This window comes from Paramisgurnus dabryanus, chromosome 14 (genome assembly GCF_030506205.2).
Source record: "Paramisgurnus dabryanus chromosome 14, PD_genome_1.1, whole genome shotgun sequence".
In the NCBI taxonomy this organism is placed as follows: domain Eukaryota; kingdom Metazoa; phylum Chordata; class Actinopteri; order Cypriniformes; family Cobitidae; genus Paramisgurnus; species Paramisgurnus dabryanus.
The window spans coordinates 31,940,029-31,956,179 of record NC_133350.1 but is presented as its reverse complement, the minus strand read 5'-3'; the positions used below and the strand labels follow the sequence as shown (position 1 = coordinate 31,956,179).

Sequence of the window (16,151 nt, the reverse complement as noted above, 5' to 3'; positions counted from 1 at the left end):
TCGCCAAAGTTGTTAACGTGACAAAACGAGGACTTGGAGCAACAGAGGCAATTAGCTTGAAAAAACAAACAACAGTTTTCCCAGTGGCCTCCAATCCCAGTTCAGCCATGCTCAGTGCAAACCTTTATCTCCTCCACTGAGAACATTCGATGTGTGTTTCTTTGTTTTACTGTTTTTGGTGCAAGGGTGGACACGCATGATGTAAACGGTCACGATCGCGAGAAAGGCATGTCAGGTGACCATACACCGGAGATTCAGAGGCTAACATTGCCGCGTATCCCGCTGGCTTTAAAAGCAAACATGCAAACAATGCGTTAAATATGGAGCGCTTCACGGATTTGCGTGTCATCCTTTCGCAGGGGCCATGCTAATCTTCTCTGTATCGATCCAATTTTAGTATACGTGCTGCCGTAGCAAGCACAAACAAAGCGACCCTAACAGGGTACCTATAAGCCTCGTTTCTCAGCCAGCTCTCAGGCAGGTGGTGAGGACAAGAAGACCATCTTGCTAAACTCGTTACAGTGCAGCACACTTACATTTACATTTATCCGTTTGGCAGATGCTTCCGAGCTGCTAGGAAATTGCCCCCACAACCGTTGCTCTGCCCAGCACAACGTACTACCAACCGTGCTTTCCTTGGGTTGGGCACACGGACGGATTTAACCTCCCACCGCGTTTAGGGACGGGGTAACTGAGAGAATGAAGCTTCTCGCGGGATGAGCATAATGATAAATGTAGCAGCGGCACAGAAAGCACAAGACACACTCGTCAGTGGTATGGGTAACAGAACACAAGGGGTATTGGGCATGGCCTCAAACATGCTGTGTTTGAGGAGCTGCCTCACACAAAAGAAAGTTGTCTGTTAAACGGTCTTTACTGCGTCTGCATCCATTCATACTGAAAGCAGGCCACAAACCCTTCTTCTTTCCAAGATTTGGCAAAACCTTTAAGCAAAGCAATTTGAAAAGAGACAAACCAGGTTGTCATTCCAAACAAAAGCTGACGTTGAGGCGCTAAGCCCACCACCAAAGGGAACTCGCGGCCGAGCCGAGGATCAGCAAGATGGTGGCATAATGAGAAGGCCCACACGCCTGGACCTGACAGAACAAAGGCTCGCGATAAAGGCACATGCAAATTGCAGGGCACTGATCGGAGCTTTCCTGACTATTTTACATGGGCCTCTATCATGCTCTCCCTCATTATTGTACGTGGGGGTGTGGCCTATTACGTACTTATTGACAAAAGAAGAGGTTGGAGGGGAAGAAAACCACAGCATCAGATTCAGTCTAGGCGTCACCAAAGTTGTTAACGTGACAAAACGAGGACTTGGAACAACAGAGGCAATTAGCTTGAAGAAACAAACAACAATTTTCCCAGTGGCCTCCAATTGCAGTTCAGCCATGCTCAGTGCAAACCTTTATCTCCTCCACTGAGAACATTCGAAGTGTGTTTCTTTGTTTTACTGTTTTTGGTGCAAGGGTGGACACGCATGATGTAAACGGTCACGATCGCGAGGAAGGCATGTCAGGTGACCATACACCGGAGATTCGGAAACTACGATTGGTGCGTATCGCGCTGGCTTTAAAAGCAAACATGTAAACAAAGCATTAAATATGGAGCGCTTCACGGATTTGCGTGTCATCCTTTCGCAGGGGCCATGCTAATCTTCTCTGTATCGATCCAATTTTAATATACGTGCTGCCGTAGCAAGCACAAACACAGTGATCCTAACAAGGTCCCTATATTCCTCGTTTCTCAGCCAGCTCTCAGGCAGGTGGTGAGGACAAGAAGACCATCTTGCTAAACCCGTTACAGTGCAGCACACTTACATTTACATGTATCCGTTTGGCAGATGCTTCCGAGCTGCTAGGAAATCGCCCCCACAACCGTTGCTCTGCCCAGCACAACGTACACCAACCGTGCTTTCCTTGGGTTGGGCACACGGACGGATTTAACCTCCCACCGCGTTTAGAAACGGGGTAACTGAGAGAATGAAGCTTCTCGCGGGATGAGCATAATGATAAATGTAGCAGCGGCACAGAAAGCACAAGACACACTCGTCAGTGGTATGGGTAACAGAACACAAGGGGTATTGGGCATGGCCTCAAACATGCTGTGTTTGAGGAGCTGCCTCAAACAAAAGAAAGTTGTCTGTTAAACGGTCTTTACTGCGTCTGCATCCATTCATACTGAAAGCAGGCCACAAACCCTTCTTCTTTCCAAGACGTGGCAAAACCTTTAAGCAAAGCAATATGAAAAGAGACAAACCAGGTTGTCATTCCAAACAAAAGATGACGTTGAGGCGCTAAGCCCACCACCAATGGGAACTCGCGACCGAGCCGAGGATCAGCAAGATGGTGGCATAATGAGAAGGCCCACACGCCTGGACCTGACAGAACAAAGGCTCGCGATAAAGGCACATGCAAAGTGCAGGGCACTGATCGGAGCTTTCCTGACTATTGTACATGGGCCTCTATCATGCTCTCCCTCATTATTGTACGTGGGGGTGTGGCCTATTACGTACTTATTGACAAAAGAAGAGGTTGGAGGGGAAGAAAACCACAGCATCAGATTCAGTCTAGGTGTCGCCAAAGTTGTTAACGTGACAAAACGAGGACTTGGAGCAACAGAGGCAATTAGCTTGAAGAAACAAACAACAGTTTTCCCAGTGGCCTCCAATCGCAGTTCAGCCATGCTCAGTGCAAACCTTTATCTCCTCCACTTAGAACATTCGATGTGTGTTTCTTTGTTTTACTGTTTTTGGTGCAAGGGTGGATACGCATGATGTAAACGGTCACGATCGCGAGGAAGGCATGTCAGGTGACCATACACGGGAGATTCGGAGGCTAACATTGCCGCGTATCCCGCTGGCTTTAAAAGCAAACATGTAAACAAAGCATTAAATATGGAGCGCTTCACGGATTTGCGTGTCATCCTTTCGCAGGGGCCATGCTAATCTTCTCTGTATCGATCCAATTTTAGTATACGTGCTGCCGTAGCAAGCACAAACACAGCGACTCTAACAAGGTCCCTATATGCCTCGTTTCTCAGCCAGCTCTCAGGCAGGTGGTGAGGACAAGAAGACCATCTTGCTAAACTCGTTACAGTGCAGCACACTTACATTTACATGTATCCGTTTGGCAGATGCTTCCGAGCTGCTAGGAAATCGCCCCCACAACCGTTGCTCTGCCCAGCACAACGTACTACCAACCGAGCTTTCCTTGGGTTGGGCACACGGACGGATTTAACCTCCCACCGCGTTTAGGGACGGGGTAACTGAGAGAATGAAGCTTCTCGCGGGATGAGCATAATGATAAATGTAGCAGCGGCACAGAAAGCACAAGACACACTTGTCAGTGGTATGGGTAACAGAACACAAGGAGTATTGGGCGTGACCTCAAACATGCTGTGTTTGAGGAGCTGCCTCAAACAAAAGTAAGTTGTCTGTTAAACGGTCTTTACTGCGTCTGCATCCATTCAAACTGAAAGCAGGCCACAAACCCTTCTTCTTTCCAAGACTTGGCAAAACCTTTAGGCAAAGCTATTTGAAAAGAGACAAACCAGGTTTCTGCGTCTGCATCCATTCATACTGAAAGCAGGCCACAAACCCTTCTTCTTTCCAAGACTTGGCAAAACCTTTAAGCAAAGCAATTTGAAAAGAGACAAACCAGTTGTCATTGCAAACAAAAGAGGACGTTGAGGCCCTAAACCCACCACCAATGGGAACTCGCGACCGAGCCGAAGATCAGCAAGATGGTGGCATAATGAGAAGGCCCACACGCCTAGACCTGACAGAACAAAGGCTCGCGATAAAGGCACATGCAAATTGCAGGGCACTGATCGGAGCTTTCCTGACTATTGTACATGGGCCTCTATCATGCTCTCCCTCATTATTGTATGTGGGGGTGTGGCCTATTACGTACTTTTTGACAAAAGAAGAGGTTGGAGGGGAAGAAAACCACAGCATCAGATTCAGTCTAGGCGTCGCCAAAGTTGTTAACGTTACAAAACGAGGACTTGGAGCAACAGAGGCAATTAGCTTGAAGAAACAAACAACAGTTTTCCCAGTGGCCTCCAATCGCAGTTCAGCCATGCTCAGTGCAAACCTTTATCTCAACCACTGAGAACATTCGATGTGTGTTTCTTTGTTTTACTGTTTTTGGTGCAAGGGTGGACACGCATGATGTAAACGGTCACGATCGCGATGAAGGCATGTCAGGTGACCATACACCGGAGATTCGGAAGCTTACATTGCCGCGTATCCCGCTGGCTTTAAAAGCAAACATGTGAACAACGCATTAAATATGGAGCGCTTCACGGATTTGTGTGTCATCCTTTCGTAGGGGCCATGCTAATCTTCTCTGTATCGATCCAATTTTAGTATACGTGCTGCCATAGCAAGCACAAACACAGCGACCCTAACAAGGTCGCTATATGCCTCGTTTCTCAGCCGGCTCTCATGCAGGTGGTGAGGACAAGAAGACCATCTTGCTAAACTCGTTACAGTGCAGCACACTTACATTTACATGTATCCGTTTGGCAGATGCTTACGAGCTGCTAGGAAATCGCCCCCACAACCGTTGCTCTGCCCAGCACAACGTACTACCAACCGAGCTTTCCTTGGGTTGGGCACACGGACGGATTTAACCTCCCACCGCGTTTAGGGACGGGGTAACTGAGAGAATGAAGCTTCTCGCGGGATGAGCATAATGATAAATCTAGCAGCGGCACAGAAAGCACAAGAAACACTTGTCAATGGTATGGGTAACAGAACAAAAGGGGTATTGGGCGTGGCCTCAAACATGCTGTGTTTGAAGAGCTGCCTCAAACAAAAGAAAGTTGTCTGTTAAACGGTCTTTACTGCGTCTGAATCCATTCATACTGAAAGCAAACCACAAACCCTTCTTCTTTCCAAGACTTGGCAAAACCTTTAAGCAAAGCAATTTGAAAAGAGACAAACCAGGTTGTCATTCCAAACAAAAGCTGACGTTGAGGCGCTAAGCCCACCACCAATGAGAACTCGCGACCGAGCCGAGGATCAGCAAGATGGTGGCATAATGAGAAGGCCCACACGCCTGGACCTGACAGAACAAAGGCTCGCGATAAAGGCACATGCAAATTGCAGGGCACTGATCGGAGCTTTCCTGACTATTGTACATGGGCCTCTATCATGCTCTCCCTCATTATTGTACGTGGGGGTGTGGCCTATTACGTACTTATTGACAAAAGAAGAGGTTGGATGGGAAGAAAACCACAGCATCAGATTCAGTCTAGGCGTCGCCAAAGTTGTTAACGTGACAAAACGAGGACTTGGAGCAACAGAGGCAATTAGCTTGAAGAAACAAACAACAGTTTTCCCAGTGGCCTCCAATCGCAGTTCAGCCATGCTCAGTGCAAACCTTTATCTCCTCCACTGAGAACATTCGATGTGTGTTTCTTTGTTTTACTGTTTTTGGTGCAAGGGTGGACACGCATGATGTAAACGGTCACGATCGCTAGGAAGGCATGTCAGGTGACCATACACCGGAGATTCGGAGGCTAACATTGCACGTATCCCGCTGGCTTTAAAAGCAAACATGTAAACAACACATTAAACATGGAGCGCTTCATGGATTTGTGTGTCATCCTTTGGCAGGGACCATGCTAATCTTCTCTGTATCGATCCAATTTTAGTACACGTGCGGCAGTAGCAAGCACAAACACAGTGACCCTAACAAGGTCGTTATATGCATCGTTTCTCAGCCAGCTCTCAGGCAGGTGGTGAGGACAAGAAGACCATCTTGCTAAACTCGTTACAGTGCAGCACACTTACATTTACATGTATCCGTTTGGCAGATTCTTCCGAGCTGCTAGGAAATCGCCCCCACAACCGTTGCTCTGCCCAGCACAACGTACTACCAACTGAGCTTTCCTTGGGTTGGGCACACGGACGGATTTAACCTCCCACCGCATTTAGGGATGGGGTAACTGAGAGAATGAAGCTTCTCGCGGGATGAGCATAATGATAAATGTAGCAGCGGCACAGAAAGCACAAGACACACTTGTCAGTGGTATGGGTAACAGAACACAAGGGGTATTGGGCGTGGCCTCAAACATGCTGTGTTTGAGGAGCTGCCTCAAACAAAAGAAAGTTGTCTGTTAAACGGTTTTTACTGCGTCTGCATCCATTCATACTGAAAGCAGGCCACAAACCCTTCTTCTTTCCAAGACTTGGCATAACCTTTAGGCAAAGCAATTGAAAAGAGACAAACCAGGTTGTCATTCTAAACAAAAGCTGACGTTGAGGCGCTAAGCCCACCACCAATGGGAACTCGCGACCGAGCCGAGGATCAGCAAGATGGTGGCATAATGAGAAGGCCCACACGCCCGGACCTGACAGAACAAAGGCTCGCGATAAAGGCACATGCAAATTGCAGGGCACTGATCGGAGCTTTCCTGACTATTGTACATGGGCCTCTATCATGCTCTCCCTCATTATTGTACGTGGGGGTGTGGCCTATTACATACTTATTGACAAAAGAAGAGGTTGGAGGGGAAGAAAACCACAGCATCAGATTCAGTCTAGGCATCACCAAAGTTGTTAACGTGACAAAACGAGGACTTGGAGCAACAGAGGCAATTAGCTTGAAGAAACAAACAACAGTTTTCCCAGTGGCCTCCAATCGCAGTTCAGCCATGCTCAGTGCAAACCTTTATCTCAACCACTGAGAACATTCGATGTGTGTTTCTTTGTTTTACTGTTTTTGGTGCAAGGGTGGACATGCATGATGTAAACGGTCACGATCGCGATGAAGGCATGTCAGGTGACCATACACTGGAGATTCGGAAGCTTACATTGCCGCGTATCCCGCTGGCTTTAAAAGCAAACATGTAAACAACACATTAAATATGGAGCGCTTCACGGATTTGCGTGTCATCCTTTCGCAGGGGCCATGCTAATCTTCTCTGTATCGATCCAATTTTAGTATACGTGCTGCCGTAGCAAACACAAACACAGCGACCCTAACAAGGTCCCTATATGCTTCGTTTCTCAGCCGGCTCTCATGCAGGTGGTGAGGACAAGAAGACCATCTTGCTAAACTCGTTACAGTGCAGCACACTTACATTTACATGTATCCGTTTGGCAGATGCTTCCGAGCTGCTAGGAAATCGCCCCCACAACCGTTGCTCTGCCCAGCACAACGTACTACCAACCAAGCTTTCCTTGGGTTGGGCACACGGACGGATTTAACCTCCCACCGCGTTTAGGGACGGGGTAACTGAGAGAATGAAGCTTCTCGCAGGATGAGCATAATGATAAATCTAGCAGCGGCACAGAAAGCACAAGAAACACTTGTCAATGGTATGGGTAACAGAACAAAAGGGGTATTGGGCGTGGCCTCAAACATGCTGTGTTTGAGGAGCTGCCTCAAACAAAAGAAAGTTGTCTGTTAAACGGTCTTTACTGCGTCTGCATCCATTCATACTGAAAGCAAACCACAAACCCTTCTTCTTTCCAAGACTTGGCAAAACCTTTAAGCAAAGCAATTTGAAAAGAGACAAACCAGTTGTCATTGCAAACAAAAGAGGACGTTGAGGCCCTAAGCCCACCACCAATGGGAACTCGCGACCGAGCCGAAGATCAGCAAGATGGTGGCATAATGAGAAGGCCCACACGCCTAGACCTGACAGAACAAAGGCTCGCGATAAAGGCACATGCAAATTGCAGGGCACTGATCGGAGCTTTCCTGACTATTGTACATGGGCCTCTATCATGCTCTCCCTCATTATTGTACGTGGGGGTGTGGCCTATTACATACTTATCGACAAAAGAAGAGGTTGGAGGGGAAGAAAACCACAGCATCAGATTCAGTCTCGGCGTCACCAAAGTTGTTAACGTGACAAAACGAGGACTTGGAGCAACAGAGGCAATTAGCTTGAAGAAACAAACAACAGTTTTCCCAGTGGCCTCCAATCGCAGTTCAGCCATGCTCAGTGCAAACCTTTATCTCAACCACTGAGAACATTCGATGTGTGTTTCTTTGTTTTACTGTTTTTGGTGCAAGGGTGGACACGCATGATGTAAACGGTCACGATCGCGATGAAGGCATGTCAGGTGACCATACACCGGAGATTCGGAAGCTTATATTGCCGCGTATCCCGCTGGCTTTAAAAGCAAACATGTAAACAACGCATTAAATATGGCCGCTTCACGGATTTGCGTGTCATCCTTTCGCAGGGGCCATGCTAATCTTCTCTGTATCGATCCAATTTTAGTATACGTGCTGCCGTAGCAAACACAAACACAGCGACCCTAACAAGGTCCCTATATGCTTCGTTTCTCAGCCGGCTCTCATGCAGGTGGTGAGGACAAGAAGACCATCTTGCTAAACTCGTTACAGTGCAGCACACTTACATTTACATGTATCCGTTTGGCAGATGCTTCTGAGCTGCTAGGAAATCGCCCCCACAACCGTTGCTCTGCCCAGCACAACGTACTACCAACCAAGCTTTCCTTGGGTTGGGCACACGGACGGATTTAACCTCCCACCGCGTTTAGGGACGGGGTAACTGAGAGAATGAAGCTTCTCGCGGGATGAGCATAATGATAAATCTAGCAGCGGCACAGAAAGCACAAGAAACACTTGTCAATGGTATGGGTAACAGAACAAAAGGGGTATTGGGCGTGGCCTCAAACATGCTGTGTTTGAGGAGCTGCCTCAAACAAAAGAAAGTTGTCTGTTAAACGGTCTTTACTGCGTCTGCATCCATTCATACTGAAAGCAAACCACAAACCCTTCTTCTTTCCAAGACTTGGCAAAACCTTTAAGCAAAGCAATTTGAAAAGAGACAAACCAGTTGTCATTGCAAACAAAAGAGGACGTTGAGGCCCTAAGCCCACCACCAATGGGAACTCGCGACCGAGCCGAAGATCAGCAAGATGGTGGCATAATGAGAAGGCCCACACGCCTAGACCTGACAGAACAAAGGCTCGCGATAAAGGCACATGCAAATTGCAGGGCACTGATCGGAACTTTCCTGACTATTGTACATGGGCCTCTATCATGCTCTCCCTCATTATGGTATGTGGGGGTGTGGCCTATTACGTACTTATTGACAAAAGAAGAGGTTGGAGGGGAAGAAAACCACAGCATCAGATTCAGTCTAGGCGTCGCCAAAGTTGTTAACGTTACAAAACGAGGACTTGGAGCAACAGAGGCAATTAGCTTGAAGAAACAAACAACAGTTTTCCCAGTGGCCTCCAATCGCAGTTCAGCCATGCTCAGTGCAAACCTTTATCTCAACCACTGAGAACATTCGATGTGTGTTTCTTTGTTTTACTGTTTTTGGTGCAAGGGTGGACACGCATGATGTAAACGGTCACGATAGCGATGAAGGCATGTCAGGTGACCATACACCGGAGATTCGGAAGCTTACATTGCCGCGTATCCCGCTGGCTTTAAAAGCAAACATGTAAACAACGCATTAAATATGGAGCGCTTCACGGATTTGCGTGTCATCCTTTCGCAGGGGCCATGCTAATCTTCTCTGTATCGATCCAATTTTAGTATACGTGCTGCCGTAGCAAGCACAAACACAGCAACCCTAACAAGGTCCCTATATGCCTCGTTTCTCAGCCGGCTCTCATGCAGGTGGTGAGGACAAGAAGACCATCTTGCTAAACTCGTTACAGTGCAGCACACTTACATTTACATGTATCCGTTTGGCAGATGCTTCCGAGCTGCTAGGAAATCGCCCCCACAACCGTTGCTCTGCCCAGCACAACGTACTACCAACCGAGCTTTCCTTGGGTTGGGCACACGGACGGATTTAACCTCCCACCGCGTTTAGGGACGGGGTAACTGAGAGAATGAAGCTTCTCGCGGGATGAGCATAATGATAAATCAAGCAGCGGCACAGAAAGCACAAGACACACTTGTCAATGGTATGGGTAACTGAACAAAAGGGGTATTGGGCGTGGCCTCAAACATGCTGTGTTTGAGGAGCTGCCTCAAACAAAAGAAAGTTGTCTGTAAAACGGTCTTTACTGCGTCTGCATCCATTCATACTGAAAGCAAACCACAAACCCTTCTTCTTTCCAAGACTTGGCAAAACCTTTAAGCAAAGCAATTTGAAAAGAGACAAACCGGGTTGTCATTCCAAACAAAAGCTGACGTTGAGGCGCTAAGCCCACCACCAATGGGATCTCGCGACCGAGCCGAGGATCAGCAAGATGGTGGCATAATGAGAAGGCCCACATGCCTGGACCTGACAGAACAAAGCAAGTATATATCGCTGCATCCCGGAGACTGCAGGTGGGAGGATCTTATGCCGCAAGTAGGAGGGATTTCAGAAATGTGCAAGTAGGAGAAGTTACGCTTTAAATGGGACGGTGGTGAATCCTCTGGAAGTTTGTACAGCCAACTTGCGGCTAAAGCCCCACCCACTTGCTGCTAACCCACCCATTTGCAGCTGGCTCCAACCTCCGTTTATACCCCTTTCGAACAAAGGCTCGCGATAAAGGCACATGCAAATTGCAGGGACCTGATCGGAGCTTTCCTGACTATTGTACATGGGCCTCTATCATGCTCTCCCTCATTATTGTACGTGGGGGTGTGGCCTATTACGTACTTACTGACAAAAGAAGAGGCTGGAGGGGAAGAAAACCACAGCATCAGATTCAGTCTAGGCGTCGCCAAAGTTGTTAACGTGACAAAACGAGGACTTGGAGCAACAGAGGCAATTAGCTTGAAGAAACAAACAACAGTTTTCCCAGTGGCCTCCAATCGCAGTTCACCCATGGTCAGTGCAAACCTTTATCTCCTCCACTGAGAACATTCGATTTGTGTTTCTTTGTTTTACTATTTTTGGTGCAAGGGTGGACACGCATGATGTAAACGGTCACGATCGCGAGGAAGGCATGTCAGGTGACCATACACCGGAGATTCGGAGGGTAACATTGCCGCGTATCCCGCTGGCTTTAAAAGCAAACATGCAAACAACGCATTAAATATGGAGCGCTTCACGGATTTGCGTGTCATCCTTTCGCAGGGGCCATGCTAATCTTCTCTGTATCGATCCAATTTTAGTATACGTGCTGCCGTAGCGAGCACAAACACAGCGACTCTAACAAGGTCCCTATATGCCTTGTTTCTCAGCCAGCTCTCAGGCAGGTGGTGAGGACAAGAAGACCATCTTGCTTAACTCGTTACAGTGCAGCACACTTACATTTACATGTATCCGTTTGGCAGATGCTTCCGAGCTGCTAGGAAATCGCCCCCACAACCGTTGCTCTGCCCAGCACAACGTACTACCAACCGAGCTTTCCTTGGGTTGGGCACACGGACGGATTTAACCTCCCACCGCGTTTAGGGACGGGGTAACTGAGAGAATGAAGCTTCTCGCAGGATGAGCATAATGATAAATGTAGCAGCGGCACAGAAAGCACAAGACACACTTGTCAGTGGTATGGGTAACGGAACACAAGGGGTTTTGGGCGTGGCCTCAAACATGCTGTGTTTGAGGAGCTGCCTCACACAAAAGAAAGTTGTCTGTTAAACGGTCTTTACTGCGTCTGCATCCATTCATACTGAAAGCAGGCCACAAACCCTTCTTCTTTCCAAGATTTGGCAAAACCTTTAAGCAAAGCAATTTGAAAAGAGACAAACCAGGTTGTCATTCCAAACAAAAGCTGACGTTGAGGCGCTAAGCCCACCACCAAAGGGAACTCGCGGCCGAGCCGAGGATCAGCAAGATGGTGGCATAATGAGAAGGCCCACACGCCTGGACCTGACAGAACAAAGGCTCGCGATAAAGGCACATGCAAATTGCAGGGCACTGATCGGAGCTTTCCTGACTATTGTACATGGGCCTCTATCATGCTCTCCCTCATTATTGTACGTGGGGATGTGGCCTATTACGTACTTATTGACAAAAGAAGAGGTTGGAGGGGAAGAAAACCACAGCATCAGATTCAGTCTAGGCGTCGCCAAAGTTGTTAACGTGACAAAACGAGGACTTGGAGCAACAGAGGCAATTAGCTTGAAGAAACAAACATCAATTTTCCCAGTGGCCTCCAATTGCAGTTCAGCCATGCTCAGTGCAAACCTTTATCTCCTCCACTGAGAACATTCGAAGTGTGTTTCTTTGTTTTACTGTTTTTGGTGCAAGGGTGGACACGCATGATGTAAACGGTCACGATCGCGAGGAAGGCATGTCAGGTGACCATACACCGGAGATTCGGAAACTACGATTGGTGTGTATCGCGCTGGCTTTAAAAGCAAACATGTAAACAAAGCATTAAATATGGAGCACTTCACGGATTTGCGTGTCATCCTTTCGCAGGGGCCATGCTAATCTTCTCTGTATCGATCCAATTTTAGTATACGTGCTGTTGTAGCAAGCACAAACCAGTGACCCTAACAAGGTCCCTATATTCCTCGTTTCTCAGCCAGCTCTCAGGCAGGTGGTGAGGACAAGAAGACCATCTTGCTAAACCCGTTACAGTGCAGCACACTTACATTTACATGTATCCGTTTGGCAGATGCTTCCGAGCTGCTAGGAAATCGCCCCCACAACCGTTGCTCTGCCCAGCACAACGTACTACCAACCGTGCTTTCCTTGGGTTGGGCACACGGACGGATTTAACCTCCCACCGCGTTTAAGGACGGGGTAACTGAGAGAATGAAGCTTCTCGCGGGATGAGCATAATGATAAATGTAGCAGCGGCACAGAAAGCACAAGACACACTCGTCAGTGGTATGGGTAACAGAACACAAGGGGTATTGGGCATGGCCTCAAACATGCTGTGTTTGAGGAGCTGCCTCAAACAAAAGAAAGTTGTCTGTTAAACGGTCTTTACTGCATCTGCATCCATTCATACTGAAAGCAGGCCACAAACCCTTCTTCTTTCCAAGACGTGGCAAATCCTTTAAGCAAAGCAATTTGAAAAGAGACAAACCAGGTTGTCATTCCAAACAAAAGATGACGTCGAGGCGCTAAGCCCACCACCAATGGGAACTCGCGACCGAGCCGAGGATCAGCAAGATGGTGGCATAATGAGAAGGCCCACACGCCTGGACCTGACAGAACAAAGGCTCGCTATAAAGGCACATGCAAATTGCAGGGCACTGATCGGAGCTTTCCTGACTATTGTACATGGGCCTCTATCATGCTCTCCCTCATTATTGTACGTGGGGGTGTGGCCTATTACGTACTTATTGACAAAAGAAGAGGTTGGAGGGGAAGAAAACCACAGCATCAGATTCAGTCTAGGCGTCGCCAAAGTTGTTAACGTGACAAAACGAGGACTTGGAGCAACAGAGGCAATAAGCTTGAAAAAACAAACAACAGTTTTCCCAGTGGCCTCCAATCCGAGTTCAGCCATGCTCAGTGCAAACCTTTATCTCCTCCACTGAGAACATTCGATGTGTGTTTCTTTGTTTTACTGTTTTTGGTGCAAGGGTGGACACGCATGATGTAAACGGTCACGATCGCGAGAAAGGCATGTCAGGTGACCATACACCGGAGATTCAGAGGCTAACATTGCCGCGTATCCCGTTGGCTTTAAAAGCAAACATGCAAACAACGCATTAAATATGGAGCGCTTCACGGATTTGCGTGTCATCCTTTCGCAGGGGCCATGCTAATCTTCTCTGTATCGATCCAATTTTAGTATACGTGCTTCCGTAGCAAGCACAAACAAAGCGACCCTAACAGGGTCCCTATATGCCTCGTTTCTCAGCCAGCTCTCAGGCAGGTGGTGAGGACAAGAAGACCATCTTGCTAAACTCGTTACAGTGCAGCACACTTACATTTACATTTATCCGTTTGGCAGATGCTTCTGAGCTGCTAGGAAATCGCCCCCACAACCGTTGCTCTGCCCAGCACAACGTACTACCAACCGTGCTTTCCTTGGGTTGGGCACACGGACGGATTTAACCTCCCACCGCGTTTAGGGACGGGGTAACTGAGAGAATGAAGCTTCTAGCGGGATGAGCATAATCATAAATGTAGCAGCGGCACAGAAAGCACAAGACACACTCGTCAGTGGTATGGGTAACGGAACACAAGGGGTATTGGGCATGGCCTCAAACATGCTGTGTTTGAGGAGCTGCCTCACACAAAAGAAAGTTGTCTGTTAAACGGTCTTTACTGCGTCTGCATCCATTCATACTGAAAGCAGGCCACAAACCCTTCTTCTTTCCAAGATTTGGCAAAACCTTTAAGCAAAGCAATATGAAAAGAGACAAACCAGGTTGTCATTCCAAACAAAAGATGACGTTGAGGCGCTAAGCCCACCACCAATGGGAACTCGCGACCGAGCCGAGGATCAGCAAGATGGTGGCATAATGAGAAGGCCCACACGCCTGCACCTGACAGAACAAAGGCTCGCGATAAAGGCACATGCAAATTGCAGGGCACTGATCGGAGCTTTCCTGACTATTGTACATGGGCCTCTATCATGCTCTCCCTCATTATTGTACGTGGGGGTGTGGCCTATTACGTACTTATTGACAAAAGAAGAGGTTGGAGGGGAAGAAAACCACAGCATCAGATTCAGTCTAGGTGTCGCCAAAGTTGTTAACGTGACAAAACGAGGACTTGGAGCAACAGAGGCAATTAGCTTGAAGAAACAAACAACAGTTTTCCCAGTGGCCTCCAATCGCAGTTCAGCCATGCTCAGTGCAAACCTTTATCTCCTCCACTTAGAACATTCGATGTGTGTTTCTTTGTTTTACTGTTTTTGGTGCAAGGGTGGATACGCATGATGTAAACGGTCACGATCGCGAGGAAGGCATGTCAGGTGACCATACACGGGAGATTCGGAGGCTAACATTGCCGCGTATCCCGCTGGCTTTAAAAGCAAACATGTAAACAAAGCATTAAATATGGAGCGCTTCACGGATTTGCGTGTCATCCTTTCGCAGGGGCCATGCTAATCTTCTCTGTATCGATCCAATTTTAGTATACGTGCTGCCGTAGCAAGCACAAACACAGCGATTCTAACAAGGTCCCTATATGCCTCGTTTCTCAGCCAGCTCTCAGGCAGGTGGTGAGGACAAGAAGACCATCTTGCTAAACTCGTTACAGTGCAGCACACTTACATTTACATGTATCCGTTTGGCAGATGCTTCCGAGCTGCTAGGAAATCGCCCCCACAACCGTTGCTCTGCCCAGCACAACGTACTACCAACCGAGCTTTCCTTGGGTTGGGCACACGGACGGATTTAACCTCCCACCGCGTTTAGGGACGGGGTAACTGAGAGAATGAAGCTTCTCGCGGGATGAGCATAATGATAAATGTAGCAGCGGCACAGAAAGCACAAGACACACTTGTCAGTGGTATGGGTAACAGAACACAAGGAGTATTGGGCGTGGCCTCAAACATGCTGTGTTTGAGGAGTTGCCTCAAACAAAAGAAAGTTGTCTGTTAAACGGTCTTTACTGCGTCTGCATCCATTCAAACTGAAAGCAGGCCACAAACCCTTCTTCTTTCCAAGACTTGGCAAAACCTTTAGGCAAAGCTATTTGAAAAGAGACAAACCAGGTTTCTGCGTCTGCATCCATTCATACTGAAAGCAGGCCACAAACCCTTCTTCTTTCCAAGACTTGGCAAAACCTTTAAGCAAAGCAATTTGAAAAGAGACAAACCAGTTGTCATTGCAAACAAAAGAGGACGTTGAGGCCCTAAACCCACCACCAATGGGAACTCGCGACCGAGCCGAAGATCAGCAAGATGGTGGCATAATGAGAAGGCCCACACGCCTAGACCTGACAGAACAAAGGCTCGCGATAAAGGCACATGCAAATTGCAGGGCACTGATCGGAGCTTTCCTGACTATGTACATGGGCCTCTATCATGCTCTCCCTCATTATTGTATGTGGGGGTGTGGCCTATTACGTACTTTTTGACAAAAGAAGAGGTTGGAGGGGAAGAAAACCACAGCATCAGATTCACTCTAGGCGTCGCCAAAGTTGTTAACGTTACAAAACGAGGACTTGGAGCAACAGAGGCAATTAGCTTGAAGAAACAAACAACAGTTTTCCCAGTGGCCTCCAATCGCAGTTCAGCCATGCTCAGTGCAAACCTTTATCTCAACCACTGAGAACATTCGATGTGTGTTTCTTTGTTTTACTGTTTTTGGTGCAAGGGTGGACACGCATGATGT

At 47.8% G+C, this 16,151-nt stretch overlaps 12 non-coding genes across 12 annotated transcripts; all 12 read right to left on the bottom strand.

The window, feature by feature from the left end:
- Positions 1-314: 314 nt before the first annotated feature.
- On the bottom strand, positions 315-421 carry LOC135747346 (U6 spliceosomal RNA). The gene has a single exon (XR_010531852.1). It is a non-coding gene; the product is annotated as a U6 spliceosomal RNA (small nuclear RNA).
- Positions 422-1,607: 1,186 nt separating this feature from the next.
- Positions 1,608-1,714, bottom strand: LOC135747412 (U6 spliceosomal RNA). The gene has a single exon (XR_010531916.1). It is a non-coding gene; the product is annotated as a U6 spliceosomal RNA (small nuclear RNA).
- A 1,185-nt stretch (positions 1,715-2,899) lies between these two features.
- On the bottom strand, positions 2,900-3,006 carry LOC135747420 (U6 spliceosomal RNA). Its single transcript, XR_010531923.1, has one exon. It is a non-coding gene; the product is annotated as a U6 spliceosomal RNA (small nuclear RNA).
- A 1,292-nt stretch (positions 3,007-4,298) lies between these two features.
- On the bottom strand, positions 4,299-4,405 carry LOC135747368 (U6 spliceosomal RNA). Its single transcript, XR_010531874.1, has one exon. It is a non-coding gene; the product is annotated as a U6 spliceosomal RNA (small nuclear RNA).
- A 1,185-nt stretch (positions 4,406-5,590) lies between these two features.
- Positions 5,591-5,697, bottom strand: LOC135747376 (U6 spliceosomal RNA). Its single transcript, XR_010531881.1, has one exon. It is a non-coding gene; the product is annotated as a U6 spliceosomal RNA (small nuclear RNA).
- Positions 5,698-6,882: 1,185 nt separating this feature from the next.
- On the bottom strand, positions 6,883-6,989 carry LOC135747363 (U6 spliceosomal RNA). Its single transcript, XR_010531869.1, has one exon. It is a non-coding gene; the product is annotated as a U6 spliceosomal RNA (small nuclear RNA).
- A 1,184-nt stretch (positions 6,990-8,173) lies between these two features.
- On the bottom strand, positions 8,174-8,280 carry LOC135747370 (U6 spliceosomal RNA). The gene has a single exon (XR_010531876.1). It is a non-coding gene; the product is annotated as a U6 spliceosomal RNA (small nuclear RNA).
- Positions 8,281-9,465: 1,185 nt separating this feature from the next.
- On the bottom strand, positions 9,466-9,572 carry LOC135747347 (U6 spliceosomal RNA). Its single transcript, XR_010531853.1, has one exon. It is a non-coding gene; the product is annotated as a U6 spliceosomal RNA (small nuclear RNA).
- A 1,414-nt stretch (positions 9,573-10,986) lies between these two features.
- On the bottom strand, positions 10,987-11,093 carry LOC135747413 (U6 spliceosomal RNA). The gene has a single exon (XR_010531917.1). It is a non-coding gene; the product is annotated as a U6 spliceosomal RNA (small nuclear RNA).
- A 1,186-nt stretch (positions 11,094-12,279) lies between these two features.
- LOC135747359 (U6 spliceosomal RNA) lies at positions 12,280-12,386 on the bottom strand. Its single transcript, XR_010531865.1, has one exon. It is a non-coding gene; the product is annotated as a U6 spliceosomal RNA (small nuclear RNA).
- A 1,185-nt stretch (positions 12,387-13,571) lies between these two features.
- Positions 13,572-13,678, bottom strand: LOC135747417 (U6 spliceosomal RNA). Its single transcript, XR_010531920.1, has one exon. It is a non-coding gene; the product is annotated as a U6 spliceosomal RNA (small nuclear RNA).
- A 1,186-nt stretch (positions 13,679-14,864) lies between these two features.
- Positions 14,865-14,971, bottom strand: LOC135747421 (U6 spliceosomal RNA). The gene has a single exon (XR_010531924.1). It is a non-coding gene; the product is annotated as a U6 spliceosomal RNA (small nuclear RNA).
- Positions 14,972-16,151: the final 1,180 nt, after the last annotated feature.